General features: G+C 41.4%; 1 long non-coding RNA gene across 1 annotated transcript; it reads left to right on the top strand.

The window, feature by feature from the left end:
* The first annotated feature begins 19,493 nt into the window (after nucleotides 1-19,493).
* LOC118964699 lies at nucleotides 19,494-20,568 on the top strand. The gene is made up of 3 exons (XR_005051921.1): nucleotides 19,494-19,541; nucleotides 19,828-19,899; nucleotides 20,431-20,568. It is a non-coding gene; the product is annotated as an uncharacterized LOC118964699 (long non-coding RNA).
* The last annotated feature ends 716 nt before the right edge of the window (nucleotides 20,569-21,284 follow it).

Below are 21,284 nucleotides of genomic sequence, written 5' to 3'. Positions count from 1 at the left end.
TAAGTATATATGAGTGTTCAGAAATGTTACAAATGTGGGACTATTTAGTAAATATGTACCAAACCTCCATCTTCTTGAGGGTGGCTGTGCTCTACTGACGGGTACTGAAGCCAGCAGGGCAGAATGATCTGATATACATCTTGGTAAGTACTTACACCCAGTAGTTAAACTTCCCCTGGCTGCAGGAATAAGAAATACGTCTCTTCTAGAGTAATTGTTATGGACAGGGGAGTAAAATGAGTATTCTTTAACCTTTTGGTTGTGAAATGTCCATAAATGTACGAGTCCAAAGTGTTTAATTTCTGCTTTTAACATTTTAGCTTCCTGTGTGACGTTGATACTATTAGAGGAAGATCTATCACTGGAAGGGTCCAGTACCAAGTTAAAATCCCCTGCCATTATTATCTCTGATGATGGGCATATTAACTTTAAAAATATGTCTTTGTAAAATGTAGGATCATCATGGTTAGGACCATACACAATCACAATGGTAATGGGCTCAGTATTAATGAAACCTTGAATAATCACAAACCTTCCCCCTTTGTCTTTATTCTGAGATTGTATCTGAAAGGGGCAATTCTTATTAATGAGTATGGCCACCCCTCTTGCCCGAGATGTGAAAGATTAATAGTACACTTGGCCCACCCATTCTCTTCAGTTTATCATGCTCAGAGTCAGTCAGGTGTGTCTCCTGAAGAAGAGCTATATCAACCTTATGCTGCTTTAGATAATACAGAATGCGTTTGCGCTTGACTGGGCATTTAGTACCCCTAATGTTAAGTGTCATAAAAGTATAGTTATTAGGTGCAGACATCTTTAAAGAAAATAAGAAATAGGGAAAAGGAAATAAACAAAATTGCATTGAGTGTATACAACTTGAAAATTTAAAGTAGTAAACATCTCGTGAGCTAATACCCTGACCCTACCACAAACCCACCCAACCCCCTCCCCAACTGAGGGAGTGAAAGTACCCATATCCTTAGATGCTAGTCTTTAAACTAGATGTACCTACTATGCATAGCATCGCTCTAATTAGGTTAATTCTAAATTATATGTATATGGAATTGGAACACTACATTGACTGTTCCTTGTAGCATAAACATTGTTAGTCAAGTAACAAAATACAATTCGATTACACCAATAATGACCGGATTATTTAGCCCAACTTGAGCATGTCTCAACAACAACAACAAAAATCTTGTGCGCGTTCATAGTCACCAACAGAGCCTACAAGCACACCCAAATGTCAACCAATCGGCATTCCCCAATGCGCCCTGAGACCTGTGCTGCGAGGCGACAAAAGCGATGACCACAAATGCACCCCAGCAGGTCAGGAAAAAAGACATCAAGCTGTGATGTATAAATGAAAACCTTTAACAGACGATAACAATCATCTCTCATAAAATAGGGACAAGTAGTTAAACAATCACCATCCTCCTGAGTTCACTGTCCCCCCCCCAAAAAAAATATATATACACACACACACACGTATGCACATACACAAGTGTAAAGCTATCAGCAAGTTGGCAAATAGGCGGCCAGCGAGTAACTTATCCCGGTCCCGGTATCAGTAACGCTAGCATATATCTCTAACAATAAACAAGCCAGCAAACGTAATAGTAGCTAATATTCCCTGAAGTAATATAAACATAGTTAGGCTTGAAACCCAGTCAAATGCCACATAACTATTTAACCAAACCCGGCTGGACCTCTCTGCATAAATTAAAGTATACAGAAAAATTATAACTACCTGGCATAGTGTGGACGTATAGTAGCTAAAGCTACAACCTTGTAAACTTAGCGAGCTGGCTAAGTAGCACAGCCAACATTAGCTAACATCCAACTTCACCTCGCTAGTCATTATCGCACTAGCCATCTAGCCAGCCATCCAGCCAGTCGATCATATGAGTAATTTTGTTGTTTATCATGTGCTAACAGTTCACTATCCACTGTATCCAAGTTCAAAAGACAGTTCCTCGGGATGTAGTAGACGTGAACAAGTCAGGAAGTTCTTTCCTCATGTATGTTTCAGCCATCTTCACAGAGTCAAATGTGCGCTCACCATTCTTGGTTTCGATCCACAAAGTCGCTGGGTAGCTCAGGTCGTATGCCAAGCCAGCCTGACGTAGAAGTCTCTTCAGTGGGGAGAAAGCCATCCTCCTCTTGTGTAGTGTGGGAGAAAGATCCGGAAAGATCATGATTCTGGCATCTCCATACTTGAGCTCTCCCTTTGCTCGGGCAGCAGAGAGGATGCGAACCTTGTTCTGGTAGTGTAGAAATGTAATGACAAATGCCCTGGGTGCAACCTGGCCAGGCAGCCGCCTCCGTAGGGTGCGATGGGCCCTCTCGATCTCCAGTGGGTGCGCGGGAGGGGGTAGATCCAGAATTTTGGGAATCCATTCCTGTAGAAAGCAGATCACGTCTCTTCCCTCCACGGCCTCTGGGAAACCTTGAAGTCTCAAATTCTCACTTCTTGTATTTTTGGTCCACTTCCTCATGGACGTCCAGGATGGCAGCCTGGTGGTCAGCATGGGCTTTTTCTAACTTTGTCACTCGTCCCTTTGTGACTATCTGGTCTTCGTGGAGTTTATCGACCAGTACATCAATTTTGCTGAGGTGTTCAGAAAGTGTCTCTTGGATTTTTGTTATACCCTTGTCCATCTATCTCCATTCTGAACCATGCTGGTGCTTCTTCCGAGCTAGCATCTGCCGAATTCGAAGAAGGGCTGTCAGAGAGGGGCATTTTTCCATGCCTTGTCTGAGGCTTTGACATATTGGGCATATTTTAATTTGACGATACAATAGATGTTTTAACTTCCAACTCACTATTGACGAAAAGGTAAACCATGTCAAATGCCTTAAAAAGGTTTGAAAGTTTGAGGACGCTACGCAGACACGTCTTGTTAGAGCTTAGCCATTTCCGGAAGTCTCAATTGTCATACTTGAGTAAAAGTAAAGTTACCTTTAGTAGAAAATTATTCAAATAAAAGTGAAAGTCAGCCAATAAGATACTACCTGAGTAAAAGTCTAAAAGTATTTGGTTTTAAATATAGTGGAAGTGATTAGCGAGTACACCAGATTAGAGGCAGTAGGGATGACCAGGGATGTTCTCTTGATAAGTGTGGGAATTGGACCATTATCTGTCCTGCTTTCAACATGTTGAATTCAACATGTAATGAGTACTTTTGGGTGTCAGGGAAATGTATGGAGTAAAAAGTACATTATATTCTTTAGGAATGTTGTTAAGTAAGTGTAAAATATGTCAAAAACATAAATAATAAAGTACAGATACAGTACTTTAAAGTATTTTTACTTAAATACTTTATATCAAAATAAAGAAAGTCGCACACTCCATATAAAACCTCCCATATGTGTGTTATTTACAGTGGTTTAAAGTACTTAAGCAGATTAAAAAACATGAGCTGGCGCACACCCAGAAAAATGTGTTTTTGTGGGGAAATAAACGATAAACTATCAAAATAAAGAAAGTCGCTCACTCCGTATATAAACTCCCAGTAATTTATTGGGTATTTGCCCACGTTTCTGCATCACTGTGCCTTCTGCAGGGAAAGTTTCTAAAACCATCCTATGGAAGAGATACATAGATGATGTATTTGTGCTCTGGGAAGGAAGTCAGCAGGAACTAAATTAATTCCAAACTCTACTAAACGAGAGCTCTGAATACCTTAAAATCCCCATGCAGACTGATGAGAGAAAAATACACTACCTGGACTTATGGATCATCAAGTATAATGATGCAGTACACACAGACTTATATACAAAGCCCACAGACCGCAATGCCTTGCTATGTGTGAATAGTATGCACCCCCTTCCCCTCAAGAATGGTCAACCAGTTATGCAGGATTATACAAATCTGTGGCCACCAGAAAGATTTTGACAACAATGCTAAAAAAAATGACAGATCAATTGAAAATGAGAGGCTACAAGGGCAAAACTCTTGATGCTGCAATGATGAAAATATCTCAAAAACCAACAGAGGAATTACTTAAAACTCAACCAAAGAAGAAAAACAACGCAACCATCTTTTGCACTAAATACACCAAGGGTTCGGAGAAAATGAAAGCAATCCTGAAAAAGGACTGGCATATTCTGCAATCAGACAAAAAAAATAATTGCACACCTCTTCAAGGAATCCCCGCTGGTGGTCTATAAGCGTGGTCACAATATTGGAGATAGCTTGGTGAGATCTGACATGCCCCCTGAGCTCACTCAGACACTCTTGACACCTATCCCAAATGGGAACTACAAATGTGGATCATGCGCACAGTGCAATAGCATTATAAAAACATCCTTCTTCAGACACCCACATACAGGTCGAAACATCCCTGTTAGGGGTAATCATCTCATGCAAGACCACGGGAGTAATCTATCTCATCATCTGTTCATGTGGAAAAGCCGACAAAGGGAGCCTTACAGGATATCCTCTCTAAAAACATTGACCCCTAGTGGTCTGAATATTGACTTTGATCTCAGGCCCTTCTTATGAACAATTCCTTCTTTTATGAACAAGTCTTATAAATGTATATAATCTTTCTACAGCTTATTAGTGTACACCTAATATGTTCCCCCTGTTGATGATGCTCATTATGGATTAAGGTTGAACCAAAAGATTACATGTAACAAATATGAAATGAAATACGAAACAATTAAATATGTGAAATTGAATTAAACAATAATGTATGTGGATGCTAATATGATGTACTATATTCAATGATGTTTCTATACGATAACAATAGCCTAATATATTTAATATGCCATAAACAATTGTTTTTTTAAAAATCATTAATTAAATCTAATTAACTTAATCATTATGGCACTAATTGCACTATTTGTCTACATAACCTGGTTCAAGTTTTCATGACCCATTACCCTGAAGAAGGCACAGTGATGCTAAAACATTGGTAAATACCCAATACATTACTGGGAGTTTATATATGGAGTGTGCAACTTTCTTTATTTTGATAAAAAAAAGTATTTAAGTAAAAATACTTTAAAGTACTGTATCTGTACTTTATTATTTATGTTTTTGACATATTTTACTTTTACTTAACATTTCTAAAGAATATGATGTACTTTTTACTCCATATATTTTCCCTGACACCCAAAAGTACTCATTACATTTTGAATGCTTAGCAGGACCGAAAATGGTCCAATTCCCACACTTCACACACATCAAGAGAACATCCCTGGTCATCCCTACTGCCTCTGATCTGGCGGACTCACAAATCACTAAACACAAATTCTTTGTTTTTAAATGATGTCTGGGTGTGACCCTGGCTATCTGATTTGCTTAATTTAAGGAATTTTAAATTCATACTTTAACTTTTGATACTTAAGTATATTTTAGCAACTACATTTACTTTTGATACTGAAGTATGTTTAAAACCAAATACTTTTAGACTTTTACTCAGGTAGTATTTTATTGGCTGACTTACACTTTTATTTGAGTCATTTTCTACAAAGGTAACTACTTTTACTCAAGTATGACAATTGAGTACTTTTTCCATCACTGGTTATTTACATTTTAGTCATTTAGCATACGGTCACACTGGTCACCCGTGGGAATCGCACCCACAACCCTGGCGACTAAACCACACTGCTTCATCAAATAGCAAAACCAAATTACTTGGTTTGAAGTTGAGAATACATTAAAAGTACATGGTCCAAGTAATCAATGTCGTTCGAGAATCTACTTAGACAACATCAATTGTGAATATCTAAACAGATCCGCCACAACCTACAGTAGGCATGCTGTCTTGAACATGCACGCTTTATATGATGAACATTACATACGAATAAATGTATAGTTACAGTAGCCTCAAAATGTGGCCATGGATCTGTTACTTATTTTAAGGTTGAATAAATACTGTTACATTAGTGGTTAAGATGGCTATTTACTGTATTACAAAATTAATATTGAATTGTGTTTAGTTGACAACGCTTCCAAATTTCAACATTTAAAGGATATATTTACTGCTTGGATAGTTCAATCTAAGACACTGGCTTAATTCCATTCTTTCACTTTCATTTTTGGTTGAGTTGGAGACGTGAAGCCAACATATAATTTATGAACTTGTTTTGTCGACAAATTAACAGGCTATTTATTGTATTTCAAAAGTGAAATTGAAATGTGTTTGGTCGACAACATCAATTTAGGCATCAGGCATGTCACTTCCCCCATTGGCTGACAGTGCTAATACCGAATGGGACCAACATATTGCGGGATTAGCGTTGACTCAAAACGAATGCACAACAAGAAAACACACACAACTACTACTATTATAGTATAGAAGTTAAAATACCTGTAGCTATGTTCCTACTTGGACATAATCAAACACATTGACACCACAGTGATTCTCATTCTAAGAGGATGCTATAATAAATAGATAATTGCGATTTTCAGATTTATTTGAGTACTGGGAATTTATTTGTCGTGCATATATGCTGATAAATTGAATATGAAACTAAAATCGTGAATTTTGGTGTCTGTGTGGCGTCAGCTGCGAACGTTCCACACAGGTGTTCAATGAGCGATCAAGTTCTACTAAACTCACTAGGCCTACTCTCATTTTAATTAATTCAAAACCACTACTGTAAAGAAAATAAAAGCCAATAAACTGAATAATTACTGTCAAAGTATTGTTTTTATTCAATTGTTGAATTAGGCCTATTGTATTTAATTGGACATTTCATGCCTATTCAAGTGGTTTTAACAAACTTTTATGGACGGCTGCTATGTCATAATGTACATGATGTCATAATGAAGCTTTCTTTTGTTAAAATACGACATTTCATAGACAGGTCACTGATGCTCTTCCATATCTGAGGTAGGACCTATAATTTAATGAAATAATCTCAAATACACTACTTTTATCTTATGACAACATCATTTGATCAATAACTGTAAGAAAAACGGTTATGTTTTGTGATTTGTGACAAAAAAATAATAATTTTAAACTAGGTATTGTGGTCTTGTTTCTGTTTTCAAGAATATATTGTTGAAACTGTATAGTCAAATCCTATGTGTGCAAATTATCTGGAAATCCAAATTGAAGGTAGGCCTTAGTCTGTGAATCTTTCATTTTTATGAATTTGTGAACATTTTGGCAGGAATTGGAATGTCCTTTGAAAGTGGAAAAACACTAGTTTATAATTACAACTTTGATCAAATTCTATTGTAATATATGTAATTTATTCTATATTCGTATTCTCAAACATGTTGTTTGCTCTTCCACTGTGACTCTCACAGCAATGAAAGACAGAGGGAAGTCCAGGACTAGGACACAAGAGACCAGTCAGAACAGTTCTGAGAACAGCCTGACAGACATCCTCAGTGTCCAGTGTGCCAGTGATATTGTCCTACAGCCAATGCCGCCAGGGAGAAAGAATAGCCGATCCCACTTCCACAACATGGATGTGATTAAAGAGAGGGCTGACATGGGAAGGCTTCCAATGGCCACTTCACCCATCAGGCTCCCAATGCTCACTGTGACCTCTCTCAATGCCCAAAGTAACAAAAACACCCTCAAGGTGCCTCGCACGCCTCGTCTGCAGCTGGAGAGACAGATGGGTAGCAAGCGTCTGGGTCCGGTTAAAAATAAAACCAGAGGGAGCACATTTACCTCCAGCCACAAGAAGGAGCCAGATGTTAAATCCAGCAGACCACAGACATCAGGAAGCATCCCTAGGAGCCCCAAAATATGCTCCACTGCAGCCAAGGCAGTAGCTCCTTTATCTGAGACTCCATGCAGCCAGTCTGAGGTCAGGATCCAGGCCAATCCTCTCCAGAGGTCTAACATCCACGACCAAAGGCCCCGCTCTCCTCCTGCTCAGGCCAGACGGTCTCTGTCCGACGGCAGCCTCTTGCAGCCGCTATGTTTTCCTGTGGATGTCCTCCAGCCGGAGGTCCAGGCCAGCAGAAGCCTGGCTCGACCCAAGACCGGGATAGCTAAGATAACAAGACATACTGATGGCAGCACTCTGAGGTTCCCTAACCAGACCTTAGATCTTATAAACTCCACGGATGGGAGGGAGAGCACCAATTCCTTCCATGTGCTGCCAACCATTGCAGTGTCAGCCTCCCCTGCCCAGATGGCCATCCCATTGCCTACCCCAATGGTCAGCTATGTACCTGACCTTCTGGTGCCTACTCCATCTGCTTCACCTTTTCCTTCCAGCCGAGTGCCTGCCCCACCTGCCTCCCCAGTGCCAGCCCGGCCTGCCAACGCCAGATCACGGCGTGTGTCGAAGAGGATCCAGCTCTTACAGATCCGGTCTGCTATGCTGGACCAGCAGCTACCAGAACAACTGGGTGACAAACAAATCATATTACCCTCTGAGCCCCTGTCCTTCAGTAGCACTGAGAGGTTGTTCCTCTGTGGTCCACCTTTAGTCTACCACCCAGCCAACGTAGGCAGAGATGATGGCTGTCACCCCCTTTCCAGACCTACGCACAGCCACACAGGTCGCACCGACCACTCCCCATTATTGACCAGTAGGAGAGCCGTGCAGGCGGGTGAGAAGTGCCCCGTTGAAATCCTCTTGACCCCCTTGGTCCCACTGGCAGAACAGCCTCCTATCAAGCAGGGGCACATGCCCGCCTCCTGTGCCAAGACCGAGCGGGAATGGGAGAATAGCAAACGAGGGCGCAGGAAGAGAGTGAAGCCCATTCACTGGGACGTTAACTTTAAGTCTGGGCCTTTCTTCCCAGTGTGTGTCTCTCCATCACTGCCCTCGATCTTGGAGGTGGATGAAGAGTCTCTTTCTGAAGAGATGGAGTAAAGACAGTTTTAAGGGGTCGCACACACACACACACTCACTCACACACGTACACATATCCTCATTTTATTTTTTTGACCTTTATTTAAATTGTGAAGTTAGTTAAGAACAAATTCTTATTTACAATGACAACCTACCCCGGCCAAACCCTGACGACACTGGGCCAATTGTGAACCGCCCTATGGGACCAGTGCCTTATACCGCTGCGCCAATCAGGAGCCCTATTGAGACCTCATGGTCTTCCATGGACCAGAGAGGATCAACCAGCATCATCCCAGCATCTGCCCTGCCTGTCATCCTAGTACCTCCACTTCCCTTTCAACCCCAAACCACAAAGGGCAGGTGACAGAAATGATCCAGCGCCCACCGATCCAGGCTGTTCTGCATGAGCAGCAGCAGCTACTGTCGGAAGTACTGTTGGAACAGACTTTTCCTATGAGACCCAACAGGAGCCACAAGCTGTCAAAGTACTTTCATCTCTGGGGTGTGGAGCTTCTCGAACAGTGTTCTCTTCCTGAAGATGGACTGCTTCAACCCCTTAGGAGTATCCAGAGTATCTAGTACGCTGGTGTGATGATAGAATATGTCCCTCAGTATCAACTAGAGATTAATATTAATCAACTTGTTATTCTAGTTGGGCAAATGTTAATTTATTCCAAAGAATTCTGTTTCTATAAAGTTTTATTGCAGTTGAAAATGATCTGTGGTGTGTGTTGTTGGTTTCTTGTGAGCTATGAAGTATACCCTTTTAGTAGAATGTTTATTTCTTCATTGGACTTGTTGATTTGTTGACCAAGGAGAAGAGGTAAGTGCTGAGCGGACTAATATAAATGAAGTTCCGATTCAAATTTTTATTAATCCGAAGGTGGCACATCTGACTCACAATTTAATGTCATAATTCTTCACGTTTTCAATGTATAGCAACACTGACAAATTCTAAGGTGGAACTATTTGTACTACAGCATTTGAAATGAGGATATATCCAAACACAGTGGTTATGAATTGCGAGAATGCTGAACAACATTTTCTGACCAATAGGCTTGTTTGTCGTAATATTTGGCCAAAGGTTTCTTTGCTTGAGTCAAGAGGCCCTGTCTCAACTTGCACATGTAAGGGAAGCAGACAGCTGCAGATTTAATATAACTGCTGGGTTACACGATAACCAGGTCTCTCTTGACAAAATAACCCACTTTTGCAAGAAAGACCTGATAGTGCCACATAACACAATGCTTATATAATTCTTCCTTTTAAAATTAGCCCTTTAACTGGAATAGATGTAGTGTTGCCTTACATTTTCTGAAATGTGAATGACATTTGCTTAGCCTTCAAACTGTGCTTTGTTTAAAATACCGTTGGTTGGACTGCGACGCAGTGACTATATCGTTTTTCTTTTGATCTGAAGCCTGACACTGTACGACACGTCGTGTCTCATCCTCCGTCATTTGAATAAAACTTCCTCGGCATGATTTTATTCTCACATTACCCATGGTTTTTTTCAACCCTCACAAACAAATGTTGATCCCCATGAAATGACACGTGATATTCTACAGGGGGGCACTAAAGGTCTGTAAGAAAGGAGGTTGAACACTTTGTACCTTGACACCATCTGAATTTACACACAGCCTCAACTATTTAAATGACAGAAAATGTCATATCTGCTCTCACACCGTACATTAATAGATGATGATCCCTGGGGTTTTTCACAGTCCATCATAATAAGTACTTTTTGGCAACTTATGTGTTGTTGTCTAAGGATCATTCCGAAAAGCATTCTCTCCACCAAAGCCCAAAGTTTACTAGCATTATAAAGATATCCATCAAGTTTAAGAGGTGTTACCACATTTTTGTAGATATGTATCTGCGGGCCAGTGCAAAGACTCACATTGCATTGTAAGATTAGTCATGCATCGTACCCAGTTCCTCTCTAGAAACATGCATGAGAAGCTATGACTAAGCAGAGCAGTATGGCTGTATCAATTGTTCTAGAACTGGTTCAAGAAAGAAGGTTAGGTTAGTTAGGCTACATGTGATCGTGCGTCACCACAACTGAAACATGGCCTTTCTTTCACTGTTTCACGTCATGGTGCAAGTATTTCCATGAACTGGGAAACATTTGCATACATTTCAATTTCTCTGGCCGGCAGTGAAGGGGTTAGTCAGCTGTGTGCTCTCAGTATACGCTCACTAGCAGAATCTGTCTGCCACAGCTGCTGCGACCAGCTTCAAACCAAACCATGTACGCACACATACACACACAGATCTAGGAGGAGTTGACCTCCACAGAATGTGAACATTAGCCACTAATATCTGACATCAGTATAGTTTATAAAAGTGTTTCTGTTTGTCTGTCTTTCAGTTTCTGTTTAGACTACATCAAAGATAGAGAAGCTGTGCAGCCACACCATGTTCAATCATGTTACCTAATTAGCTAGCTAGCTAGCTGACAATCTGGTTGACCTGTAGCATATAGACATTTGTTGGCACAGAAAGAAAGGGGATTTAAAAATGATTGATTGAAATTCCCCCCGCCACATTCTGACTGGGTTAATAACTTAATATTAAGTTAATATGGACCCATTGTCTTAGACTTGAAATCTTGGACCGGGATTCAAACACAGGGACTTGTGACGACTCGACTCAAACATTGACGACTTTGACTCAATTCAGAGTTAGCTATGGCTAACTGTGTTGTGAATTGACTCGGACTTATGCTTTAGTGACTCGACTACAACACTGCTGCCATAACATGGCTACTACTACTGCTACAACTAACAATTCTAGCAAGGGGTACCCCAGCTTGGATACACTTTTCTTCAGCTCCCTCTAAAGCATTAAGCAGACATTTTTATTATATCTCCCAACTCATAACTCCCTGTTGGGGTGAGTCTATATACAAATACGCAGCAAGAAGATAACAGCTAACACAGGAAGCTGAAATCCTGGGGTCCGTCTTATGTTCCCTCAGTTCTACCCCATTTTGAACAGATGCTTTCATCCATGACCAGGCCATGTTTTGGCAGTTTTGCTGCACGACATTCTCCAATCCGACAAAAAAATAGGCCTATAGTGTACAGTGTCGGCCTATAATGTCATTTTATAACTAGGCCTACCATAAGATAGCCTACCATTTTTAAAACATGCAGTTGCGTTGGATTTATTAACCTAGTCCTGATTCCTGACAAAAGCTTATAGGGACTTGTCCTTTAAGGTATGAACATCAGTTATCCATCAGCTACCCAAGTTTATTACAAGTTTTCTTGAGGCTTTTTGCAAAGAGATCAATAGTGATCGAACGGCCTACGTCTTCACAGCAGTACAAAGCTGAAATCACTTATTATCAGTACATTTTATTCCACCTTGTGAAACCAGGGGTCTAGTGGAGGGTAAATGTGAATAGGATTTAAAAAAGGCCTGTTATGAGAGAGAAAGAGAGATGGTGAGAGTAGCTGAGTGCCTATAGTAAGAGATGGCTGTTAATATCACTAGGCTGTTTGGTCTGTGTGCAGGTAGTGAACTTGATTGCTGAGAGGTTAGGTTGCAAGTAAGAATCTTAACCTGCCATAAACTGCTTTTGTGTCAGCAAGTCTACAGACCATTCAAGTAACTACACTGAACACCTCACTGATACTGACGGTGTGAGCTACAAACCCAAATTGTCTACGGAAATGTAGGTGACTGTCACGGTTTTCGTCCTCTTCTTCTTCTGAGGAGTAGGAAGGATCGGACCAATACGCAGCGTGGTAAGTGTTCGTCATATTTTTTATAAAAACTGAACCCTACACAGATTGAAACCGAAATAGTTCTGTGTGGAAAAAACTGAAAACAATCACCCACAACCAAAATGGGGAAAACAGGCTACCTAAGTATGATTCTCAATCAGAGACAACGATCGATCAACAGCTGCCTCTGATTGAGAACCATACCAGGCCAAACACAGAAATACAACATAGAAAAAAGAACATAGACTACCCACCCCAACTCACGCCCTGACCAAACTAACACAAAGACATAATAAAGGAACTAAGGTCTGAATTTGACAGTGACAGTAATAATATTGCACACATATTCAGAAATCTTCAAGTTTTTATACTACTGCTATATTGCACCGTTACCAACATGATCTTTTTTTTTAAATCCATTAATTTCCCTGTAATCTGCTGAGATTGTGATAGTTTTCAGGTTTTGAAGGGAGTTTTGACTGGATTTACTAGAAATGTGAAATTGACCTGGCAAGCATGTCTCTGCCTGAGCATGATCACAACAAAAGTAGCTGTGCAGCACGTTTTTGAAGGAAGAGGAGGATGGTTGCAGACGTTCGCATTTATGCAAGAAGGTAAGTTATTAACTGAACTGTTAACCAATATGTTAACTAAAATTGTATGTGGTGTATTGGCAAGCAATGCATGTTCCCATTGTCTTTATTTGTAATTAATGTTAGCTCATGTATGTCTTTCGGTGGAATACAACATGCATTGACATTGTCCGAAAGCCGCATTGTATCAGATATACTTCATCATGAGATTGAAATTGGTAGGCTCATCCAAACAATTCATTAATATGCAATTGTTACTTTGCATGTTTTTACCTTATATTTATTTACTGCTTGCTAATGATTAGCGTGCTAGCTAGCGGTTAGCGTGCTAGCTAACGGTTAGCGTGCTAGTTTAGCATAATTGGTCAAAATGTCTTTGATTCAGAATACATGTTTGTGGTTAACCCAATGTTACATGATTTGGAAAATAATATTGCCAATGTAACTTGAATTGGTTTACAAGCTAGCCAGAAAAGCCAGTTCCTTTTCATCTGTTTTGTCAAGTCATAAGCATGCATGTGTGCTGAAATATTTAAATAAATCCCCTCATTTAATTATTTTATTTAAGTTTGGGCAGTTTTTTTTATCACACTTTCTTACCCAAAGAGAAATAGGTTGCTAGTTATTTTGGCTTTGCAGTAAAAGAGTAAAACACCACAACAGGAATTATGATTGTGTAAAGTGTCAAATTTGGTAGGACTGCCAATTCACATGCCTTCCTTTAGCCATATCACTCTTACTGTTACTGGTTTAGACCATCCATAAAAGCAGATGTGCTTTAGTTGCATCCAGGAACTTGCATAATGTGCTTATACTTGCTTTTTTTTACCTTGAAAGTCGTCTTAAAAAAGGAAATTGTAATAGATGTTTGTAGGACCTCATTCAGTCAATGATAACAGTCATTGGTGTCCCCCAGCCCATCCCCTTTGTTGTGTGCCAAGCAATCTTGTCATTCTTTTAGAAACTTGTCTTTCTTTACGAAGGCACTGCAGAGTCTAAGAAGACATATGGAAACTCTAAAAGAAACATAATTCAACGTGTAGGCCAGATTTGAAAAGCAAATAATAAATCCCGAAGCTCAGGTTTGTCAGTTGTTTAGAATGAGGATACTGGGGATTGTGTAATCATATTCAATTGCCTAAGTGGCACATGACTAATTTAATATTATTGTATCCTTAGATGTCAGACACCGAGGCTGCCAGTACCGTATACGTAAGTTAGTGTCATTCAACACCAGCACATACTGTAAGTTCTTGTGAATCTGCTTTGTAAATCAAAGACAGGCAAGTCTGCACTTTCATCCCATATTCATTGTATTATAACAAAATGTAAAGTAGAGGAGCACAGAGCCATAACTAATCAAAATGTCAAAATACTTTGTGTTATCTCTCCAGTTATCTAAGATGCTTTTTTCTGCAATACAGTTGACCAAAGCTATGCTTGGATACAAGACTGATGACTCAATAACTATTATTGACAAATGTGAAGATGTTATGTCCCAGGGTCATCAGAGGAAGGCAATTTCTATGAAGAAAATCTGACCGGTATGCCTATACCTTACAGACACATGGACCTATTCTTATCTGATACAGTGCCTTGGGAAAGTATTCGGCCCCCTTGAACTTTGCGACCTTTTGCCACATTTCAGGCTTCAAACATAAAAATCTAAAACTGTATTTTTTTGTGAAGAATCAACAACAAGTGGGACACAATCATTAAGTGGAACGACATTTATTGGATATTTCAAACTTTTTAACAAATCAAAAACTGAAAAATTGGGCGTGCAAAATTATTCAGCCCCTTTAAGTTAATACTTTGTAGCGCCACCTTTTGCTGCGATTACAGCTGTAAGTCGCTTGGGGTATGTCTCTATCAGTTTTGCACATCGAGAGACTGAATTTTTTTCCCATTCCTCCTTGCAAAACAGCTCGAGCTCAGTGAGGTTGGATGGAGAGCATTTGTGAACAGCAGTTTTCAGTTCTTTCAACAGATTCTCGATTGGATTCAGGTCTGGACTTTGACTTGGCCATTCTAACACCTGGATATGTTTATTTTTGAACCATTCCATTGTAGATTTTGCTTTATGTTTTGGATCATTGTCTTGTTGGAAGACAAATCTCCGTCCCAGTCTCAGGTCTTTTGCAGACTCCATCAGGTTCTTCCAGAATGGTCCTGTATTTGGCTCCATCCATCTTCCCATCAATTTTAACCATCTTCCCTGTCCCTGCTGAAGAAAAGCAGGCCCAAACCATGATGCTGCCACCACCATGTTTGACAGTGGGGATGGTGTGTTCAGGGTGAATAGCTGTGTTGCTTTTACGCCAAACATAACGTCTTGCATTGTTGCCAAAAAGTTCAATTTTGGTTTCATCTGACCAGAGCACCTTCTTCCACATGTTTGGTGTGTCTCCCAGGTGGCTTGTGGCAAACTTTAAACAATACTTTTTATGGATATCTTTAAGAAATGGCTTTCTTCTTGCCACTCATAGATCACTGCACCTGTACATAGCCCTCCTGTAATCAGTCCATCCAACTACCTCATCCCCATACTGTTATCTATTTTATTTATTTTGCTCCTTTGCACCCCAGTATCTCTACTTGTACACTCATCTTCTGCACATCTATCACTCCAGTGTTTAATTGCTATATTGTAACTATTTCGCCACTATGGCCTATTTATTGCCTTACCTCCGTTATCCTTCCTCATTTGCACACATTATATAGACGTTTTCTATTGTATTATTGACTGTATGTTTGTTTATTCCATGTGTAACTCTGTGTTGTTGTTGTTTGTGTTGCACTGCTTGGCTTTATCTTGGCCAGGTCGCAGTTGTAATTGAGAACTTGTTCTCAGCTAGCCCACCTTGTTAAATAAAGGTGAAATAAAAAATAAAAAAATACACACAAGTGTAAAGGAATGAATATGTACATGTAAGTATATGGATGAGGGAGATACAGAACATGGTATAGAGTACAGTATATACATATGAGATGAGTAATGTAGGGTATGTAAACAGTTTAGAAAGTAGCATTGTTAAAAGTGACATTTATAAAAACATTTAATTATTAAAGTGCCTAGAGATTTTGAGTCAGTATGTAAGCAGCAGCCACTCAATGTTAGTGATTGCTGTTTAACAGTCTGATGGCCTTGAGATAGAAGCTGTTTTTTCAGTCTCTCGGTCCCAGCTTTGATGCACCTGTACTGACCTCACCTTCTGGATGATAGCCTGGGTGAACAGGCAGTGGCTCGCTCGGGTGGTTGTTGTCCTTGAGGATATTTTTGGCCTTCCTGTGACATCGGATGGTGTAGTTGTCCTGGAGGGCAGGTAGTTTGCCCCCGGTGATGCGTTGTGCAGACCTCACTACCCTCTGAAGAGCCTTATGGTTGTGGGCGGAGAAGTTGCCGTACCAGGCGATACCAGGCGGTGATACAGCCCGACAGGATGCTCTCGATTGTGCATCTGTAAAGGTTTGTGAGTGTTTTTGGTGACGAGACAAATTTCTTCAGCCTCCTGAGGTTGAAGAGGCGCTGTTGCGCCTTCTTCACCATACTGTGTGTGGGTGGACCATTTCAGTTTGTGTACGCCGAGGAACTTAAAACTTTCCACCTTCTCCACTACTGTCCCATTGAAGTGGATAGGGGGGTGCTCCCTCTGTTGGTTCCTGAATTCCACGATCATCTCCTTTGTTTAGTTGACGTTGAGTGTGAGGTTATTTTCCTGACACCACACTCCGAGGGCCCTCACCTCCTCCCTGTAGGCTGTGTTGTCATTGTTGGTAATCAAGCCTACCACTGTAGTGTCGTCTGCAAACTTGATGATTGAGTTGGAGGCGTGCATGGCCACGCAGTCATGGGTGAACAGGGAGCACAGGAGAGGGCTGAGAATGCACCCTTGTGGGACCGCAGTGTTGAGGATCAGCGGGATGGAGATGTTGTTTCCTACCCTCACCACCTGGAGGTGGCCCGTCAGAAAGTCCAGGATCCAGTTGCACAGGGCGGGGTCAAGACCCAGGGTCTCGAGCTAAATGACAAGTTTGGAGGGTACTATGGTGTTAAATGCTGAGCTGTAATCGATGAACATGATTCTTACATAGGTATTCCTCTTGCCCAGATGGGTTAGGGCAGTGTGATTGCGATTGCGTCGTCTGTGGACCTATTGGGGCGGTAAGCAAATTGGAGTGGGTCTAGGGTGGAGGTGATATGATCCTTGACTCGTCTCTCAAAGCATTTCATGATGACGGAAGTGAGTACTACGGGGCGATAGTCGTTTAGCTCAGTTACATAAGCTTTCTTGGGAACAGGAACAATGTTGGCACTCTTGAAGCATGTGGGTACAGCAGACTGGGATAGGGATTGATTGAATATGTCCGTAAACACACCAGCCAGCTGGTCTGCGCATGCTCTGAGGACACGGCTAGGGATGGCGTCTGGGCCGTCAGCCTTGCGAGTTTTAAGACATTTAAATGCTTTACTCACGTTGGCTGCGGTGAAAAAGAGCCCGCAGGTTTTGGTAGTGGGCCGTGTCAGTGGCACTGTATTGTCCTCAAAGCGAGCAAAGAAGTTGTTTAGTTTGTCTGGGACTTCAGTGTCCACGACGGGGCTGGTTTTCGTTTTATAATCCGTGATTAGCTACACTGTTTGTATTCGGTCATGTTTCCGGTTGCCTTGCCATGATTAAAATCAGTGGTTCGCGTTTTCAGTTTTGTGCGAATGCTGCCATCAATCCATGGTTTCTGGTTGGGGAAGGTTTTAATAGTCACCGTGGGTGACTATTAGTCACCGTGGGCAACTTGCACTTGCTAACTCGCTCACCGAATCAGCGTATACATCAATGTGGTTGTCTAAGGCTATCTGGAACATATCCCAGTCCACGTGATCGTAGCAAACTTGAAGTGTGGAATCAGATTGGTCGGACCAGCATTGAACAGACCTGAGCACGGACGTTTCCTGTTTTAGTTTCTGTCTATAGGCTGGGAGCAAGAAAATCGAGTCGTGGTCAGATTTGCGACTCTTTAATCATAAGACATACACCACCGCCCTTCTTCTTACCAGAGAGATGTTTGTTTCTGTCGGCGCGATGTGTGAAGAAACCGGGTGGCTGTACCGAGTCTGATAACGTATCCCGAGTGAGCCATGTTTCCGTGAAACAGAGAATGTTACAATCTCTGATGTCTCTCTGGAAGGCAACCCTTGCTCGAATTTCGTCTACCTTGTGGTCAAGAGACATTGGCGAGTAGTATATTCGGAAGCGGTGAGCGATGTGCCCGTCTACGGAGCCTGACCAGAAGACCGCTCCGTCTTCCCCTTCTGGGACGCCATTGTTTTTGGTCGCCTTCTGGAATCCGATCCATTGTCCTGGGTGGTGGTCCAAACAGAGGATCCACTTTGGGAAAGCCATATTCCTGGTCGTAATGTTGGTAAGTTGACGTTGCTCTTATATCCAATAGTTCTTCCCGGCTGTATGTAATTAGACTTCAGATTTCCTGGGGAACAGTGTAAGAAATAGACATTAAAAAACAAAATACTGCCTCCCGGGTGGCGCAGTGGTTAAGGGCCCTGTACTGCAGCGCCAGCTGTGCCACCAGAGACTCTGGGTTCGCGCCCAGGCTCTGTCGTAACCGGCCGCAACGGGGAGGTCCGTGGGGAGACGCACAGTTGGCCTAGCGTCGTTCGGGTTAGGGAGGGTTTGGCCGGTAGGGAAATCCTTGTCTCAACGCGCAAAAGCGACTCCTGTGGCGGTCCGGGCGCAGTGCACGCTAACCAAGGTTGCCAGGTGCACCGTGTTTCCTCCGACACATTGGTGCAGCTGGCTTCCGGGTTGGATGAGCGCTGTGTTAAGAAGCAGTGTGGCTTGGTTGGGTTGTGTATCGGAGGACGCATGACTTTCAACCTTCGTCTCTCCCGAGCCCGTAGGGAGTTGTAACGATGAGAAGAGATACTACGAAATTGGGGAGGAAAAGGGGTAAAATTCCCCCCCACCCCCCCCCCAAAAAAAAACCAAAATACTGCATAGTTTCCTAAGAACGCGAAGCGAGGCGACCATCTCTGTCAGTTAGTGTATTTCCAACCATGCCAGCACAGAACGGTTCCGTTTGGATTGTGCAGTGGTGTGAAAAAGGTTAGGATCCACCCTGATGGAGTCTGCCTTCATTTCAGCATGGTATTGCGCGTTCCCCTCTCACTACATGGCTGTATCTGTAGGGTTTGTGTGGCTGTAGCCGTCCCTCTCATACCATATTCAATAGGCTTGAATGGCACAGCTGTTATAAACCTGCATTTTGAGTTGCTCCAACAGTTATCGCTTATGGATTGGTTCATAGGTTGGATTGGGTGAAACTGAAATGATTCCCACTGATGTTTTCCAAGAGAGATGGTGGCGATTCGGGCCAATGACCAAGGGAAAGCTGGGACAAAAGAGAGGTTCACACGGTAAACATTTTTACTACTGTCTTCAGTCAGTGCATTTTCAAAAATGCTGACTAATTTGTTGTGCATTTATTTAACTTGCTGCAATTTGATTTAGTTTTTATTGTCTTTTACAAACTATTTTGTCTGAAGAAATGGATGCTGCGGCCACTGATTGCGAATCAGAGAATGACTGAGAAAGAGGAGTCCTCTGAAGAATCCTATGAAGAAAATCTGATCGGTATGCCTATACCTTACATACACATGGACCTATTCTTAATTACAATGTCCTTTTCAACATGTTTTCCAGGAGAGATGTCAGCGATTCGGGCCAAACAACCAATGACCAAGGGAAGACTGGGACAAAAGAGAGGCTCACACGGTAAGCATGTTTCCTACTGCCTTCAGGCAGTGCATTTTCACTCTGTAGTGTCAACTTATGGCCGTACTGTGCTGGTCCAGATCAATCCTGTCTTTATCAGTTAGTGTATTTCCAATCATGCCAGCACAGAACGGTTCGGTTTGGATTGGACACAAGTCAAGACGTTAGATCTGGAACTAGTGTGTCAGGATAGATGATAACACAGAAGGATTACCACACTTTACATTGTTTTTCTTGAGGGAGGGAACTTGATTTAATAGGTATTGCTTTTATTAGAAGGTTTACATTGCAAACAGATTGTTGGGCTTAGATTCCATACAGATTGAGTCTGCTTTGATGTCAGCATTGCACATTCTCCTCTCACATCCTTATCTATGTAGTTATTTAGTTGGGATTATTAGTTTAATTTCAACACAGTCTCTGCAGATACAGCTGTAACCTTGTAGAGTTAATACAGAGAGATGTTCAAGTACTGTATTGTAGTCAACCTTTATTTAATGTAGTCATTCATAATGCCATCTCTTTACAAAGGTGACAAAGGAACAAAAAGGTATTGGTCGACAATAGAGGTGGATGCAGTTGAAGATTCCTTGATGAACTTTATCCGAATGGGGGAAAATGCCTGGATAACAAGACTGTGAGAAATGCATTGCTGCTTCTCCCCAAGCGCTTTTAAACAGGGACTGGAGAGCAGTACAGTTCTATAGACACAACAGAATAGTTGCAGATCAGATAAAATAAGTGTATGAGATGCTTCTGGCTATCTCATAGGCAGATGACAAATGTCCTCTATCTCACTGTTCAGGGAAGTTTTTCCTGGTGGATGGTTCACTTTTGGAGTGACTAAGGTCTCAAGAATACAAAGCCTGCTGACTTGAAATGTTACAGAAAAATTAAGAAAAGTCTAAACTATTAATCTGTTACTTGGATATATTGAATCCATTACTAAAATGGTTGTTCCAGTTTAAATACTTTAATGAAGAACTACACTACAGCCGTTGAGTTGCCATCCGTGTTGCTTCCTTTAGGTACAACTTAGGCAGTTGGATAGCTTATATAGATTTCATAGGAGGCATTCTCTCAATGGCTGATGGCAATGCATTGCAATGCATTGAGTGGCTGCTGCCAACATACAGACTCAATCTCTAGCCACTTTAATAATGAATAATTCGATGTAATAAATGTATCACTAGTCACTTAAACAATGCCACTTTATATAATGTTTACATACCCTACATTACTCATCTCATATGTATATACTGTACTCTATACCGTCTACTGCATCTTGCCTATGCCGTTCGGCCATCGCTCATCCTTATATTTATATGTACGTATTCTTAAATATTCCTTTACACATTTGTGTATAAGGTAGTTGTCGTGAAATT

The sequence above is a fragment of the Oncorhynchus mykiss genome, chromosome 1 (assembly GCF_013265735.2).
Source record: "Oncorhynchus mykiss isolate Arlee chromosome 1, USDA_OmykA_1.1, whole genome shotgun sequence".
NCBI lineage: Eukaryota > Metazoa > Chordata > Actinopteri > Salmoniformes > Salmonidae > Oncorhynchus > Oncorhynchus mykiss.
Note: the sequence above shows the minus strand (reverse complement) of the source record. Positions and strands in the feature narration are given on the sequence as shown.